Source organism: Dasypus novemcinctus, chromosome 6 (genome assembly GCF_030445035.2).
Source record: "Dasypus novemcinctus isolate mDasNov1 chromosome 6, mDasNov1.1.hap2, whole genome shotgun sequence".
In the NCBI taxonomy this organism is placed as follows: Eukaryota; Metazoa; Chordata; class Mammalia; order Cingulata; family Dasypodidae; genus Dasypus; species Dasypus novemcinctus.
Window position 1 is genome coordinate 132,659,725 of NC_080678.1, and position 17,093 is coordinate 132,676,817.

The window sequence follows — 17,093 nt, forward strand, 5'->3', positions numbered from 1 at the left end:
TAATTAAAACTTCTACATACATTAAACAGCAGTAGCTCACTCAGTCCTTCTCTTATCTCCTTTAAGAATCCACCACCTTGAGGGGGTGGGGGGTATATGGGACCTCATATTTTTTGAATCTAATATTTAAAAAAAATAAAGACAAAAAAAAAAAAAAGAATCCACCACCTACCACCAGGTCTTGAAGATATTTTCCAATAATTTCTTCTAGAAGTTTTATGGTTCTTGCTTTTATTTTCAGGTTTTTTAATTCATTTTTGAGTTATTTTTTGTATAGGGTGTGAGATAGGGGTTCTCTTTTCTTCTTTCAGCTATGGATGTCCAATTCTTTCAGGTCCATTTGCAGAATGGGCTGTTCTGCCTGAGCTGTGTGAGTTTGACAGGCTAGTCAAAAATCACTTGAGCACACCTGTGAGGATATACTTGGTTCCATTGTTCTATTTTGTCTGTCTCTAGGTCACTACCATGTTGGTTTTACCACTGCAGGTAGATATTATTATGATTTAAAGTCTGGAGATGAGGGTTCACTTTTCCTTTTTATGATGTTTCTGGCTATTCACGCCTCCTTACCCTTCCAAATAAAATTATTTATCATGTTTTCAATTTTTTTTTTAATGCTGGTGGAATTTTTATCTGGATTGCATTAAATCTGTATATCAATTTGAGTAGAATTGACATCTTAATGATATTTAGTCTTCCAATCCATGAGCATGGAATGTTCTTCCAGTTATTTAGGGCTTTTTAAAATTTGTTTGACATTGAATACAAGTGCTTTACATCATTAGTTAAGTTCATTCCTGACTATTTGAGTTTTATCTGTCATATTTTATTTTCACCTCTCTTTTGACACTTTCAGTTACTTTTATGGATATAATCTTCATTTCTAGACTCTCTTCCAGGCCCCTCTCTCCTGTCTTGTCTTTTCAGGCTCTAGCACACCCTTTAGTATTTCCTGAAAATCTGGTCTCTTGCTTGGAAATTCTCTGTTTCTGTTTATCTGTGGATATTCTAATTTCGCCCTCATTTTTGAAAGACAGTCTTGCTGGATATAAGATTCTTGGCTGGAAGTTTTTCTCTTGTAGTATCTTAAATATATCAGACCACTGTCTTCTTGCCTCCATGGTTTCTTGTGAGAAATCAGCACTTAATCTTATTGGATATCCCTTATATGTTATGTATTGCTTTTCTCTTGCTGCTCTCAGAATTCTCTTTGTCTTTGGCCATTGACATTCTGATGAGTATGTGTCTTGGAGTTGGTCTATTTGGATTTTTTCGGATGTGAGTACATTGTGCTTCTTGGACAGGGATATCTACATCCTTCAATAGGGTTGGGACATTTTGTACCATTATTTCTTTATTTTTTTAAAAGATTTATTCATTTCTCTCCCCTCCACCACCCGGTTGTCTGCTCTCTGCCGGTTGTCTGTCGGTTCACTGTGTGTTCTTCTGTGACTGCTTCTATCCTTATCAGCAGCACCAGGAATCTGTGTCTCTTTTTGTTGTGTCATCTTGCTGTGTCACCTCTCTGGGTGGGTGGCACCACTCTTGGGCAGGCTGTGCTTTTTTCACGCTGGGCGGTTCTCCTTACGGGGTGCACTCCTTGTGCGTGGGGCTCCTCTATGCAGGGTGCACCCCTGAATGGCATGGCACTCCTTGCACGCATCAGCACTGTGCATGGGCCAGCTCCATACTGGTCAGGTCAAGGAGGCCCAGGGTTTGAACCGCGGACCTCCCATGTGGTAGGCAGATGCCCTATCCATTGGGCCAAGTCTGCTTCCCCATTATTTCTTTAAATATTCCTTCTGCCTCTTTTCCCTTCTCTTTTCTTTCTGGGACACCCATGACACATATGTTTGCGCATCTTTTGTTGTCATTTTGCTCCCTGAGACCTTGTTCAATTTTTTCCCATTATTTTCTTATCTGTTCTTTTGTATGTTCACTTTCAGAGGCCATTTCTTCAAACTCACCAATTCTTTCTTCTGCCTCCTCAAATCTACTATTATATGATTCCAGTGGTTTTTAAAATTTCATTGATTGCACCTTTCATTCCCATAAGATCTGCTATTTTTCTATGTTTTCAAATTCTTCTTTGTGCTCATCCAATGTCTTCTTAATATCCTTAATCTCTTTAGCCACCTCATTGAATTTATTAAGGAGATTTGTTTGAACATCTATAATTAGTTGTCTCAACTTATTTATGTCATCTGGAGGCTTATCTTGTTCCTTTACCTGGGCCATAGCTTCCTGTTTCTTGGTGTGGATTGTAATTTTTTGTTGGTGTCTTCACATCTGGCTTACTAGAGTATTTTTTCTGGGTGCAGTTTTTCTCTCTAGTTTAGGGCTTCCTATCATTTCTTCCTCGCTGGTTATGCAGTAGGAGCCAAGCATGTAGTTGGTGCTGTAAGCTGTGGAGGTTCAAGCTGCCCTCATTGCACCAGGGACTAATGAAGCTTCTTCCAATTTTCTCCTTTGCCAGGGGTAGGGACAGAGTCCCAACTGTGGAATAATCCACATGCAGGCCTAGACTGTAGTTGCCCAGAGAGACTGATGAGGCTTCACACCCCTTTCTGACCTACCTGGGGCAGGGATGGAGCTGCAGGTGTGGGCAGCAATCTATGCAAACTTCTAGTTTTCAGTCTATGCCAGCCAAAGTTCTCTGCAGTTACCTGTATAGGCTGGTGCAGGGCTCCTCAGCCTCCTCCCTGCCAGAGGTGGGGCTGAAGCCTAGGTGGGCTACAGGCTGATCTGCGTGAAAGAAACTGTCAGCCCAGCTTCCCCTCAGGCTGGGGGCAGATTCAGAATGGTGGCTACCAGCCTATTTCTGACTTGGGCTGGTTCTCACCCCAGCTGTTCCCAGGATTATCTCTTAGCCAGTCAAGTCTCCCAATCAGTAGCTGAAATCGGCAGCCAATCATCTCTTCCTCCTGTTTCTGGGAAATGGAGCTTCCTCTTCTCATCACAGAGCAGCTCCTGGGGTGGCTTCTGCCACCAGAGCAGGATAATCACTGGCCTCTGCGGCTTGGCTGGTAATTTCCTGGAGAGGATGGCACAGGTCCCCGCAGCTTCCTCCTTGCTGAAGGTGGCACTGGGACCTAAGCTAGACCTGCAATATGATCTGGATGGGAAGAAGTCAGACCCCAGCAGTGCTGGGATTCTCAGTCCATCCTGCTTCCCCTATGCCAGATGCAGAGTTAAGATGGCAGCTCCCGGCCTCTTTCTGGCCTGTACAGGCTGAAACATTAGCTGTTCTCAGGATCATACTGTAGCCCACTGAATTTCCTCATCATAGCTGAAATTGGTGCCCAACTGTCTCTTCCTCCCCCATTTTGGGGAAGTGGAGCTTTCAATTCCAGCCTTGGAACAGCTCCCGAGGCAGCTTGTGCCTCCAGTGGAGGATGGGCACCGGCCTCCATGGCATGAAGTGCTCTACTTATGAGTCTTCTCTGCAGATGGGCTATCTCCTCGTTCCATTCCTTCAAGGAATTGCAGGATGCTCTTCTGGCCTCCTGGAGCCACCAAACAGGTGCTTTAGCTAGCTTCAGAGAGCTCTGGGTGTTTGCTAACTGCTCTGAAGCAGTAGCTGACTCTAGGAGCTCCTTACTCTGCTGCCATCTTGCTGGTTCTCCCTCCATAGGGTTTTAATTTCAAACTCTTATTGGGAGCTGAGCAATGTTACAGCATCCTGGAAAAGCAATTCCTAGCTGTGTACCAAGCTTTACTATAGAGACCATCACAGGGGATATTCCATTAAGGGGTGGGTAGAGGGGTTCTTGCAAGGCCTGCTTCTGCAGTCGTCCAGGATGGCACATTAGTGCGGTGGTATGCAGATCTACAAAAGAGGGGGCACTTAACATCTAGCCCTATCTCACTGGAGAAACAAGCCCATCTGGGGCCCATATCATACACCACAGAATCAGAAGAGGCCCCAGAGTTAGTTGCCCCTAGAAATGCCCTAGTGTGTAAGGGAAGAAGAAGGGACATCTCCACAGAATGCTTGGTATACAGATGGCTCCTGCTGAGGCTATCTCCTGTCCATACAACTAGCAACAGCCACCCTTGAGGTGGAGATGGGAAGAGAAAGCAGGAGTCAGTGGGCTAAGCTAAGAGCCATTTGGTTGGTTCTTATGAATGAGCCATATCTAGTCACCATTTGCAGATTCTTGGACAGTGATGAAAGGGTTAGCAATGTGGATTGCCCAAAGGGAAGATGATAAATGACTTATAAACAGGGGTCCCTTGTGGGGGTCTAGACCCAGGCAGTGGAAATGACTGACAAGATTGAACACACATAGCCCAGTATGGATACAAGGGGGGGTGGTGGTCCCAGGGGTCATCACAAACCTGAAGGCCAGCACAAATGGCTGGTCTATCTCCAGACAGGACATCGACAGAATCTCCCAGGACTGCCCCACTTACAGCAAAGTGTGACCCAAATCTCTGCCCAGGGCATCTGGCCATATAACAAGAGGAAGTAAAGATTTAGACATCTGGCAGGTGGATTACATAGGGCCTCTTCTGGGGTGCCAAGGGTGTTGCTATGCACTTACCTGTGTAGACACTGTGGGTGATGTCATGCAAGCATTCCCTTGTGGAAGTGACAACCAAACATTCACCATTATAGGACTGCAGTGTCTACAATGTATGGCATACCCAGTGTCATTTCTAATAACTATGGGCACCCCTTCACCAGCATCCTCATACAAGATTGCATGCAAAAAGAGGGGATAATATGGCATTTCATTTACCTGATAACCTTCAAGGGGCTTCCCTAATGGAAAGGAAAATTTGCCTGCTGAAGGAATAGATTACACTCCCCACAGGAAGGCCATCTCTAAACTGATGGGCAGTAAGCCTACCAAAGGCCATCAGAAAATTTAATGAAGTGCCCACCATGCAGGTAAGCCAGCCTTGACAGGACCCTTGCAGTGCCTGCTCCTGCAAAGCTAGGCAAGTGTGGAAATGAACAGAGGAAGTCTGGAGCCCTGAACCAAATGCCACCCAGAATGGGAGAGCACCATGAACACTTCCTATCACTCCACATACTGGAATAAGACATTGGGATCTGGGGTGGATAGTGCCCAAGGGATGGATCAAGATCCTTTTGACGATAGTGCAGGAGGTCCCCCTACCCTGGAGCTAACCCTGACATTTCTAGAGGAGTCAGAACCCAGAGAGATGTGATGGTAATGGGCACATGAGCGTCCCATCCTGAAGGACACAGCTGTGACAAGGGTGCACTGGATTAGTGCTAACACAATTAGCATGGATGGGGCCACCCCTCCCATGGTGGGATGAGAGGTGTGGTGCAGCAAGCCAGGGCAAGACCCTGCTGGAGCAGAGGCCACTGCTGAAGGAGGAACCCACTAGTCTCATTCATAGAAGGGCCAAATGGCCCAGTCTGTGTTCCTAACAACTTCTTAGGTTTTTGCTGCCAGGTTATGCTGTCTTTTATGGCTAACTGCTTATGCTTGTTAGCATAACGCTTGGAGCATCTCTGAAAATATGTTTTTAGTCTGACCCCATTTAATGGCAGACACACACAACTGGTGTTTGCACCCTCATGCCTTTGAGCAGCTAAAGAGGCACCCCTGGTGGGTTGATCCGCTTCTAGGTTGTGACTCGGAAAACTGGCCAACTCTGGATTTGAGAACAGAAGGAAATGTCAACCTTGAACACCACTGACATCCCAGGTGACACCGTGGACTCAGGGAGGGGGCCACAACCTAACCTTTTCCAGCAATGTCTCAGAAAAATAAACCATCAGGAAAGGGCACATAATGCCCCAAAGGATACGACCTTTTATCAATGGGGGTCCTATGCTCAATTATGAAATGTATTTATTTGGCTAACTCCTATCATGGGATACTACCATGACCTGCCTTCCTGTGTCTGGAACAAAAAAAAAAAAACACATGAAAGACCGTGATGCAGTTAATACTAAATATCTGGCTTATGTGCCTCCTGGAAAATAATATTATTGTCCTAACTAGCAGTGACTAGGTTGCTCCTGCCTGGGCTCCACACACCCTGGTAACTATTGGATTTCCTCTAGAGGCACACATTGATTATATGTGGCCATGGCAGCTTGTGGTAGTTTGACTGTTTGCACCCTAGAAAAGATCATTTCCTGAGAGCTAATGCATGCCTGTGGGTGTGAACCTACTGTGGGTAGGAGCTTTTGATTAAATTACTTCAGTTAGGATGTTTCATTAGATTACTTCAGTAGGGCATGACCCAGGGTGGGTCTTAATCCTTTTATTGGAGTCTTTAAAAATGGGGTGAATACAGGGAGAGGAGAACCTCAGAGACTGAGAGAAACCCCCAGAAGCTGAGAGAGAAAGTCCCAGAAGCCAGAAGTTGAAATTACCAGAATCCAGGAAAAAGAAAGCCACAGAAGCCAAGAGAAAATTAGAAGCTGAAAGTAAAGAGACCCAGAGGACAAGGGAGAAGCAGCAGACACTGCCATTTTGCCCTGCCACATGACAGGGGTCCAGGATCACTGGCAGCCGTATCTTCAGGGAAAGAACCTCACCTGATGCCGTGATTTGGACATTTTTCTCAGTCTTGGAACTATAAGCTTATAAATTAATAAATCCCCATTGTAAAAGCCAATCCATTTCTGGTATATTGCTTGGCAGGCTTTAGCAAATTAAAGCTCTGCCCCTCTGCCAAGTGGATAGAAAGATGCACTCTTGGCTTCTCCTGTTTGAACTCTAGGATATCAGACACAATCCCAGTGCCCTTAAATGAGCCTATTTGGAGGGGAGGTGGAACAGGTCTTTATTCTTTAGGTGGGATTTTTTTTTAAAGATTTGTTTGTTTCCCTTTATTCCCCACCCCCACCCCAGTTGTCTGTTCTCTGTGTCCATTTGTTGTGTCTTCTTCTTTGTCCACTTCTGTTGTTGTCAGTGGCACAGGAATGTTTCTTTTTGTTGCATCATCTTGCTGCGTCAGCTCTGTGTGTGTGTGGTGCCATTCCTGGGCAGGCTGCACTTTCTTTCTCACTGGGTGGCTCTCCTTAGGGGGTGCACTCCTTGCATGTGGGGCTCCCTTACATGGGAGACACCCTGCATGGCAGGGCACTCCTGCATAGCAGGGCACTCCTTGCGTGCATCAGAACTGCGCATGGGCCAACTCCTTGGTGGGGTTATTTGATCTTTGTTTTGCTCCCCAAGGAGGTGATATTGATATCATGCTAAAGATATAAAAATTCCAAAAGTTTGTAACCATGGACCTCAACAATACTGTGCATAGCTTTCTCCCCCTAAATCAAGAAACTGTGGCTCTATGCAAGGTGGTGTTACAAAACTGCATGGTTCTGAATATTCTCACTGCAGTTCAAAGGGAAAGTGTGCCTTAATAAAAACTGAGTGTTGTGCCTACAGTCTAGATAAAGAAACCAAAGTGAATAAGTCCATGCTCACCCACAAAAACAACTGCAAATCATAGGTCAAATGGGTGATGATTCACCGTGGTGCCAAAGGAAGGCTTGGTTCTCAGGGTGGGGTCACTGTTGGAAAACACTATTGATGGGCCTTCTGCATATTGGGGCAATTGGACTTATTCTATTGTTGGTGCAGATTTTGTCTCCAATGCTCCTTAAAAATGGGGAAAACCATTTTACAAGCTTTACCTCTACCCTGCCCATAGCCTAGGGACACCTACAGGAGAAGGGGCATGTGAGACTGTACAGTCTGGTAGGGAGATGGGTTGTGCAATACATATAGCATCTCCTACTCCACCAAGGACTGAATTCACCCCTGCCCTCCTCCTCAGACATCCCTCTAACACCCTAGAGGCACAGGGAGCTTTGGCTGCTCTAACCTGAGTGCAGCCTATCAGGAGCACATCTTGTTTTGAGAAAAGAGCACATAGCAAGATGATTTCCCAGTACTTGCACACAGGCCCCTGGCACTTAGTCACCTTTGTTCCTCAACCTGTAAGTGACTGCCATAGGCATGGACACAATCTAATGAACTTCTTGCTATCTGCTGTCTGTCAGAAGGTAGCTGCTTTGCTCTGTAAAGAAGTTCCCCTAATAAATGCTTTCAGACTGATTACCCTGGAGTGTAGTGGCTCTTTCTTTGGACTCTCAAGAAGCCCAGCTGTGAGGTGGCTTGGGGCAGTCCTGGATAGATCTTCCCCTATTTCTTTCTTTGGGGTGAGTCCTGCCACTGGTTTAGTGGAATCAAACGTAAGAGTGGAACAGGAATGAAAATATATCAATAGAACAGACTTCAGAGTTCTGTGCAGTGGTGAAAAAAGATGGTCTTTTCAAACAAGTAGATTGATGTCAATAGATAACCATGTGGGGGAGGAGGGAGAAGCTTGATCCTTTGATTACACCATTCGCACTACATTTTTGATGAATTTCAAATCTAAATATGAAAGACTTAAGTTTCCAACAGAAAATATCAAAGAATAACATTATGACCTAGGAATAGGCAAAAATTGATGTAAAGGGACCAGAAGAGAAATAAAAACATTGAATTGGAATATATTAAAATTAGGATTTTCTGTGCAAAAGATACTTTTTTTTAAAGATTTATTTCTCTCCCCTTCCCCCCCCAACCCAGTTGTCTGTTCTCTGTGTCTATTTGCTGCATCTTCTCTGTCCACTTCTGTTGTTGTCAGCGGCACAGGAATCTGTGTTTCTTTGTGCTGCGTCATCTTGCTGTGTCAGCTCTCCATGGGTGTGGTGCAATTCCTGGGCAGGCTGCATTTTCTTTTGGGCTGGGTGGCTCTCCTTAAGGGGCGCACTCCTTGCACATGGGGCTCCCCTACATGGGGGACACCCCTGCAAAGATACTTTTAAGAGAGTAAAATGGCAAGCCATGATATTTACAATACTTAATCTGATAAGAGCAATTTATCAAGAATATAAAAACAACACCTACAAATTAATAAGACAAAGGCTGGCAACCCAATAGAAAAATGGGCAAAAGACAAGTGATGTCACAGAAAAGTATATCTGAATAGCCAATAAACATATAAAAGTCTATTTGTCATCAAGTAAATGAATTAAAAAACAATACACTACACATCTACTATAATGGCTAAAATGAAAAGGCAGACAATACCTACATTGGTAAGGATATGGAGAAACTGCAACTCTCATACACTACTAAGAATATAAATTGCAGGAACTATTTTGGAAAACAATGGCAGAATCTACTAAAGCTGAAAATATGTATACCACATGACCCAGCAACCTTATTCTCGGTACATGCCCAACAGAAATGGGCCCATATGTTCATCAAAAGGCATGCACTAGAATGTTCATAGCAGCATTATTTGTCCAAGCTGAGAACTGAAAGCTCTCCAAAGCTCATCAATAGCAGAGCATACAGTAGAAAACTATACTGCACTATTAAGTAAAGTTATATGCAACTATCAGAATGACTCTCACAAAGAAAATGTTAAACAAAAGAAGTCACATGCGGAAGAAAATACATGTCATTTCATTTATACCCAAAGAGCAAAATTAGCTCAGGACTCAAAGTAAATATCAGCAGGAGACTGAGAAAGTAAAAATCACCCCTGTTATCTATGATTATATGTTAGCTGATAGCACAGATAAAGTCAGCTGCAAGGTTAACAGAAAACATTTCTCCCACCGTCATGCTGCAAATGTGAAGCACACACAGTGACTCTCTTCCTTGAGTTACTCCTGCTTTTTTCACCAATGATGCCCAGCCCTGCTTTACTAACCTCACCTGCCAAGCATTACTGAGCTACCTCATTACTAAGCTGCCCATACTTCATGACAGCAACCAATTTAGAACTGATCCTCACTTCCCTAACTTTTACTTGGAATTATTCCACCCCAGCCTAACCCTTTCTAAAGCCTCTCCCCACCAAGATCAGCTCATGGTTTCTCTGTTGTGCCCTCCCTTGTTGCAGCAAGCCAATAAGCCAAAGTTTGTTGGACTAAATTTTCTCCTTGTTGGTATCTGACTATTGGGATTTAATAATGGTAGCAGTTTGATATTATTGATGAATTCCAAAAAGAAATATTAGATTATGTTTGTAAACTGGTCTTCTCCTCTGGGCATATGAGATTATATTGGATTCAGAGGTTTACTTGATTAATCAGGTAAACTTCTTGTGTCAGTAGGGCTTTCAGTCCCCACTCCTTGGTGGGTGGGGACTCACAGATAAAAGGCATGGCAAAGGACAGAGTTGAAGCATTTTTGATGTTGGAGGTTTGATGTCAGAGTTTGATGCTGAGGCCTTAAGTTGGAGCTCCAGGAATAAAGGAAAGAGAAGCAAGCCCCAGGAAGGGAGGAACCCAGGAAGCCTGAACCCTTGCAGACATTGGCAGCCATCTTGCTCCAACTTGTGAAAATAGACTTTGGTGAGGGAAGTAAATAACTTACGCTTTATGGCCTCGTATCTGTAAGCTCCTACCCCAAATAAATACCCTTTATAACACCAACCAATTTCTGGTATTTTGCATCAGCACCCCTTTGGCTGACTAACACAATAATATATCAAAAACAGGCCATATGGTTAGAAGTCAGGACAGCAGTTAATAACAGAGGGGTCAGAGACTAGGAGGGAGCCCAAAACTGGCTTCTATGAAGTTAGTGATACTGTATTTCTTGAGTAAGTGGTAGCTGTACAGGTGTGTTCTCTTTGTGACTCTTAATTGACCTTACACTTATAATTTGGGAACTTTTCTTGAGGTATGGTATACCCCAATTAAAAACTTATTGGGAAGCGGACTTGGCCCAATAAATAGGGCATCCGTCTACCACATGGGATGTCCGTGGTTAAAACCCCGGGCCTCCTTGACCTGTGTGGATCTGGCCTATGCACAGTGCTGATGTGCACAAGTAGTGCCCTGCCACGTAGGGGTGTCCCCCGTGTAGGGGAGCCCCATGCACAAGGAGTGCGCCCCGTAAGGAGGGCAGCCCAGTGCAAAAGAAAATGCAGCCTGCTCAAGAATGGCACTGCCCACATGGAGAGCTGACACAGCAAGATGATGCAACAAAAAGGAAAACAGATTCCCAATGCCACTGATAAGGATAGAAGCCGTCACAGAACACACAGCGAATGGACACAGAGAGCAGGCAACTGGGAGGGTGAGGGGAAGGGGAGAGAAATAAATTAATAATTTTTTAAAAACTTATTAGAAAAACTAAAAAGCAAACAAAGTATTTTCTCCACTTCTGTGTCCATCTGTGTTATCTTCACGAGTTTGCCCTTTACTTTCTTAAACCTGCTTACCATCTAGTTATAGAGGGTAGGGTCACTAGAGGCTTCGTCTTCTGCAATCCAGGGGATCAAGTCTTGGCAGTGAGCGTCCTCCTGGGGCTTTTGCAAAGACATTAGCCCATAACACGTGGTGGGACTTTCTTTTACACCTGATATTGTGTGTCCACTTGTGCTAAACAATTCTTCCTGTTCTTGGTACAGTTCTTAATTTTTGTGGAGCAATTTGAATTAGTTTTCAGTGCCTAAACTTCCTTACTTGTGCAAAAAGAAAGTTACCCATAATTTTCTTGAACCAATGTTTAATAGAACATCTCCTCATGAAGATATATATATATATATATATATATATATATATATATATATATATATATATATATAATAATATCCATATATAGGAAACAGACTGTCAAGGATACATCCACAGCCAAAAATAAGTTCTGTTGTTTACAACTAAAAAAGTAAGTATTTAGGCTTTGAGTTTTTAGAGAGAAAGCTAGCCCTGGCTAAAGAGAAGTCATAAGCAAAGCCCTGGATGAAAGACAGGCTTTGCTCAAGACTTAGCCATTAGATCCATCAGAATCAATTATCAGACCTGTAAGAGAAAGGAGGGCCCCAATACCAAGGCAAAGAGCTCCTGGTTCTGAAACCTAATATGATGGAGGACACAGAGTGGCAGGGGAATCCGGTGACTCAGAAAAAGAACAGTAACAGCTTTATTGAGTCATTAGGAAAAAAATGAAAGCTACAACATAACCCACATCCTTCCCCCTGGACTGTTAGCAGATTATGGTTCATAAATATTGGTTTTCCTCAAAGTACAAGATAAAGGATAATTTTGCAGTGATTTCTCCTGGTTATAAGATTTCATGTCCCCCCATTAGGAAAATAAGTCATTGTACGCTGCACTACGTGACCTTGCCCATCAGGACAAGCCCGAGTCCTGTACTGTATCTGCTCCTGAGTAGAGGAATGCTGGCGGGGGATGTGACTCCATCAGTTCTTGAAATTTAACTTGCACAATAAAACAGTAAGTGAATAAAATGACAGCAGTGATAGTCTCCACAGAGATGATGCATGTTGCATTATCCCTACGGAGTTGCAGTTGTGAAAGCATGGGGACGAGACAGTTGTACCTTCTAAAACTGTGAAACTCTTCAACCGAATGAGCATGTAGAGCTCAGTCAGGAGCGCTGCACATGAACCCCCTGGTGTTCTCAGGAGTGCAGCAGAGGGCGCTCGTCTCTGGACCTCCTGTGCCAGCTTCTGCCTCTGAGATGATGTCTAGAACCTTTGATGGGGAGCACCTAGCATCCTGCCATTGAGATCATTGTGGGTTTTGCAGCCAATACGAACCTGCTCCCGGGTCTACGGAAGTGATTTCAGAAGCTCCAGAAAAGACAATTCCTTCATGATTCTAGAGATGGCAAGGGCTGCCCCAAATTCTGCAGCTAAGAGGGTGGAGATGTTCATGTGTGGGGGTTTATGTATCTAGAGCCAGGCATTCAAAAGGACTGTAATGGAGGGACTATCATGGCATTACCGTGTCAGACTGGCAGAGTGAGCAGCTGCCTTTCCCTGCCAGGCTCAGTGTTGACCACCACTGCCCTGGCGGGGAGGACGAGCAGTCTGCAACCCTCCTGGCTGCTGGCCAGCTGAGCTGAGTTGCTGTGAATTCTGGAATGTGGGCAGATAGGCCTGCGGCATCTGTGGCTGCTGTCCATGGAAGTCAGGCTGCTGTGCCACTGCTGGTAAGTTGGCTGATGGACGTGCAGCATCTGCCCCTTCTGCCCTCCCTGGCCAGGCTGCGGCACCTGGGGCTGCTGTGAATACTGGAAAGTGGGCAGATAGGCCTGCAGCATCCATGGCTGCTGCCTGCCCTGGGCAGGCTGTAGTACCTGGGGCTGCTGAGAATACTGGTACATGGGCAGATAGACCGGCAGCATCTGTGGCTGCTGCCCACCCTGGGTAGGCTGCTGCTGCAGATCTGGAATGTGGGCAGACAGGCCTGCAATGTCTGCCCCTGCTGCCCTCCCTGGCCAGGTCGTAGTACCTGGGGCTGCTGAGAATGCTGGTATGTGAGCAGATAGACCTGCAGCATCTGCAACTGCTGCCCTCTGAGGGCACGTTGCTGCTGCTGCTGCTGCTGCTGCTGCTGCTGCTGCTGCCTCCACTGCCACTGCTGGGACATGGGCAGACAGGCCTGCAGGGTCTGTCCCTGCTGCTCTCCCTGGCCAGGCTGCTACCCCTGGGATGAAACATATTGCTGAAGGATCCTCCTGAGACTCTGATCTAAGAGCATCTTCCAGTTGGGAACATGTCCAAGCAGCCACTGGAGCAGCTTTCTCATTTCTGACTGTGGATCTCTCAGGCCAACAAGTATCTCCTGGGGATTCTTTGGGCGTCGGGATTTTAGAAAACTCTGTATAAGTGTCTTGAGCATTGGGTTCAATAGTTGTTCCCATTCAGGACATTCCTGCAATAACTGCTGCAAGAGTCTGCAGCCAAGTTGCTGGGACAGCCCTGTGTCTTCTCTGCAGGAGTCAGCCAGTGACCTAAGAAGGGCTTGTCCTGGGATGGGATTTTCTTCTCTATTCCCCCACCCCCAAGACTCTTCATTTAGAGAAAATGTGGAAGGTATGGGAGTACTTGGATGCTGTGGTTGGGTAGTTGGACAGCCAGTGTAGAATGGTGAACTGGGCAAGGCCAAAGATGGTCCCACGCTTGCCCTGGACATCACAGAAGGACTCAGGGCCATGCTCACGCTCCTGACTTCAGGGTTCCCTGAGTTGGGCCCCTGGCCAGGAACACCTTCTGACCTCCTAGCAGAGTGGAGGACAGCATGCTGGTCATCACGGGTGCTCAGAACAGGTGCTTGTCATCCTTGGTCCTGGTTCGGTCCCCAGGAGGCCATTGCTTCTTTCCTTGACTGTGTCCAGTTCTTCAATCTGAAGCCAAACCCAAGCAGGGAATAGGAAGAGAGAGCATTAATTTACTTACCACGAAAGCCTCATCAACACCTTATCATGAAATAAGGATCATTTTCTTATAGTGCAAGCTCAGCATGATGGCCTCCTAAGACTAGACACATAGCACAGATTCTTACCCCTAAACGCAGGGATCTGCTAGGGCTTGCCCCATTCTGCTTTCTCGGAATGATCTTTTCTTGGTATTTCTTACAGGCTCCCAGACACCTCCCTCAACTTACCATTTCCTCACACCTACGTGCCTTGACTGAAGCCTTTCCCACACCCTCGAGTGCTCTCCCTGCAACATCTTCCCCATCTTGACAACCTTTTTTCATCTTCCAGGACACAGGTGAAAGGCAATCTTGTGCTTGTAGAAATACCCACTTCTAGGATGACATCCTTGCATTCACCTATGCCTCACCTGTGGGGGAGTGCATTCTGGGTACCAGTAGACTGGGAGCAAAGGCAGAGTCTAAGGCAGTGGTTCTCATCACAGTCACCTGGCACACTAGGGCAGGAGGCCCAGGCTCACTGACACAGGCCTCGGTATTTTTAACCAAGCTCCCCAGCTGATTCTGAACACAGTCAATCGAACATCTCAAGACATAAACTTCAAGTCTTACTCTTAACTTTGCCAGCTGTGTGGCCCTGGAGACATCGTGAAACTCTCAGAACGTCACTTTCCTCAAGGAAAAAAGATGGGACTAGTGAAACATATCTGCATTTCTTACAGGCTATTAAAGGTGAACTGGGGGGCAGGGTCTTCACAGCCTGAAGGGTGTTATGCAAATGTATTTTTATCCTGGTAAGAGAGATGGGCAGGCAACACACCAGCAGAGAAGCTTGGTGTTACTGCTTGTCCCCACATCAGGAATATCTGCTTCCTTGACCAATTTGTGATGTCCAGAAGGACGTTCCCAGAAAAGCATTTAGGACAAGAAAGAATTTGATTCATACACATTGGCTAACTCTTTAAAAAAGGCATTTAAGCACAATTGATATGCCAAGCAATTTCAATTTTTAATTGCTCACAACAATCCTGATTTGGAGCATTATCTGCCTAAGAAGCTGATGGATTAATTTATGTGTCCAAGTCACACTGCAGTGGAGAAGAGGATATAGAGCACTGCTACCCCTCCTGCTCTGAGTGGAGTGAATACTGCCTGTCCCCTCCCTCACCACAGGCAGGACAAGAAAGCTGGGGAGCAGGCTACGTGACACAGGAAACAGGCTCCCGTGTTGCGTCCTGGTGCATGAAAGCCCCTAAGAGAACAGCCGTGTCAGGCTGGACCTACCCCGTCGATGCCCGCCTGGAGACCCAGTACTGACCTCCAGGTCTCCGTGCAAGTAGGCGACCAAGATGCCAGGCGCTTGCTGGGGTTTTCATACCTTTTTCAAACTGCTAAAAACAAGCAGCTCATCTTGCAACCTCCTTCCCAGATACCTAGTGAACATCTAAGTCTGTTTTTCTTCCTGTCAATTTTTGTAATTTTAGATACAGAGAACACCGATTCAAGCCCACTCCTTGCTGCACCAGACAGAGGCCCTCCTTTGTCAGTGCCTGCTGTGGACTTACCCGGGGCAGGCAGGGGTGATGCTGCAGGACTCCCAGGGCCACTGCCACCCTCCACTCATAGCTTGCAGGGCCTTCTTCCCTCTGCCCCCTTGAATCGTCCAGAGATTTTTTTTTTTTAAAGAAAATTGAACCTGAACTTCCAGAGATGTACTCTAAAGATTAAGGACCACACTCTGGATGCAATTAGCCAGGCACCATATGTAAGAAGCCAATCTAACTACAAGTCCCAGCGACCAGGCGAGGCAGGGCAGAAATACCTCCCAGAACACATGATTTTCAATGAAGCAACGCCTCGTCCCTCCTTCCCACCGACTCCCTCCTCCACACACAGCTGGGTTCTCACAATGGGCTATTTAAATCACGTGGAACTGACTTTAGACCATGAGGTGAGTCTCCAAATTAAACTGTTTTCCAAATAACATTTCCCACTGTAAAATCAGAAAAACTAAATCCATCAGCAATTCTTGTAACTATGAGCGGCAAACTGAAGCGAAGCAAGTAGCCCTTGCTAATGGAAGTATAAGTTGGTGCACGCTTTTCCTAAAAGCCATTCAATTTAAGATCGTTTGTCAGAAAAATAGATATTACCTCTGATCTTATAAAATCTCACAGGCAGCTTATCCTACAGGAATCTCTCTCTGTAAAGCAGTGGGTCTCAAAGTGGGGTCCCAGACCAAAAACGGCATCACCTGAGAATGTGTTAGAAAACGCACATTCTTGGGCCCCAGCCCAGGCCTTCTGAATCAGAACCTCTGGGGAGGGGGCCCGATGCGCTGGCCTTTACCAAGCCCTCCAGGTGGCTCTGCAGCACACTCACATTTGGGAACCACTGCTATAGCAGCATGTTCTCAAACACAGCTGCCCGCTGGTACTACTTGTGCAGCTCAAGAAAATCTCGCCTAAGAGACCTTTGATTTCATTGGCAAAGCCCAAAGTGATTCAAAGGTGCAGTCATGTTAAAGACCTATTCTAAGGGAAAGGAGCTCCACAAGCTTCCCATGCTGATTTTTTTTTTTTTTTGGTCAAGTGGGGAAAATGTGAGTGCAGCCTAACTGCTCATATTTTAAAGTCCATGTATAGCCATTCAAAGTGGAAATTACAATTATATTGAAAACTGGAAAATTCTTCTGATTTTATGCAATTATGCATATTTAAATCTAATATTATCTAGAGAAAAAAACCAGAATGAAAGGAAAATGTTAAATGTGCTTGTGTGTTGTAAAGATTTTTCTAATTATCTTAAAAGCTTTTAAATGTGCTAATATTTTGAATAAAGACCATTTCATAATTTTTTAAAATGTACCCGATGATATCTGTCTTTTTTTTGAAGT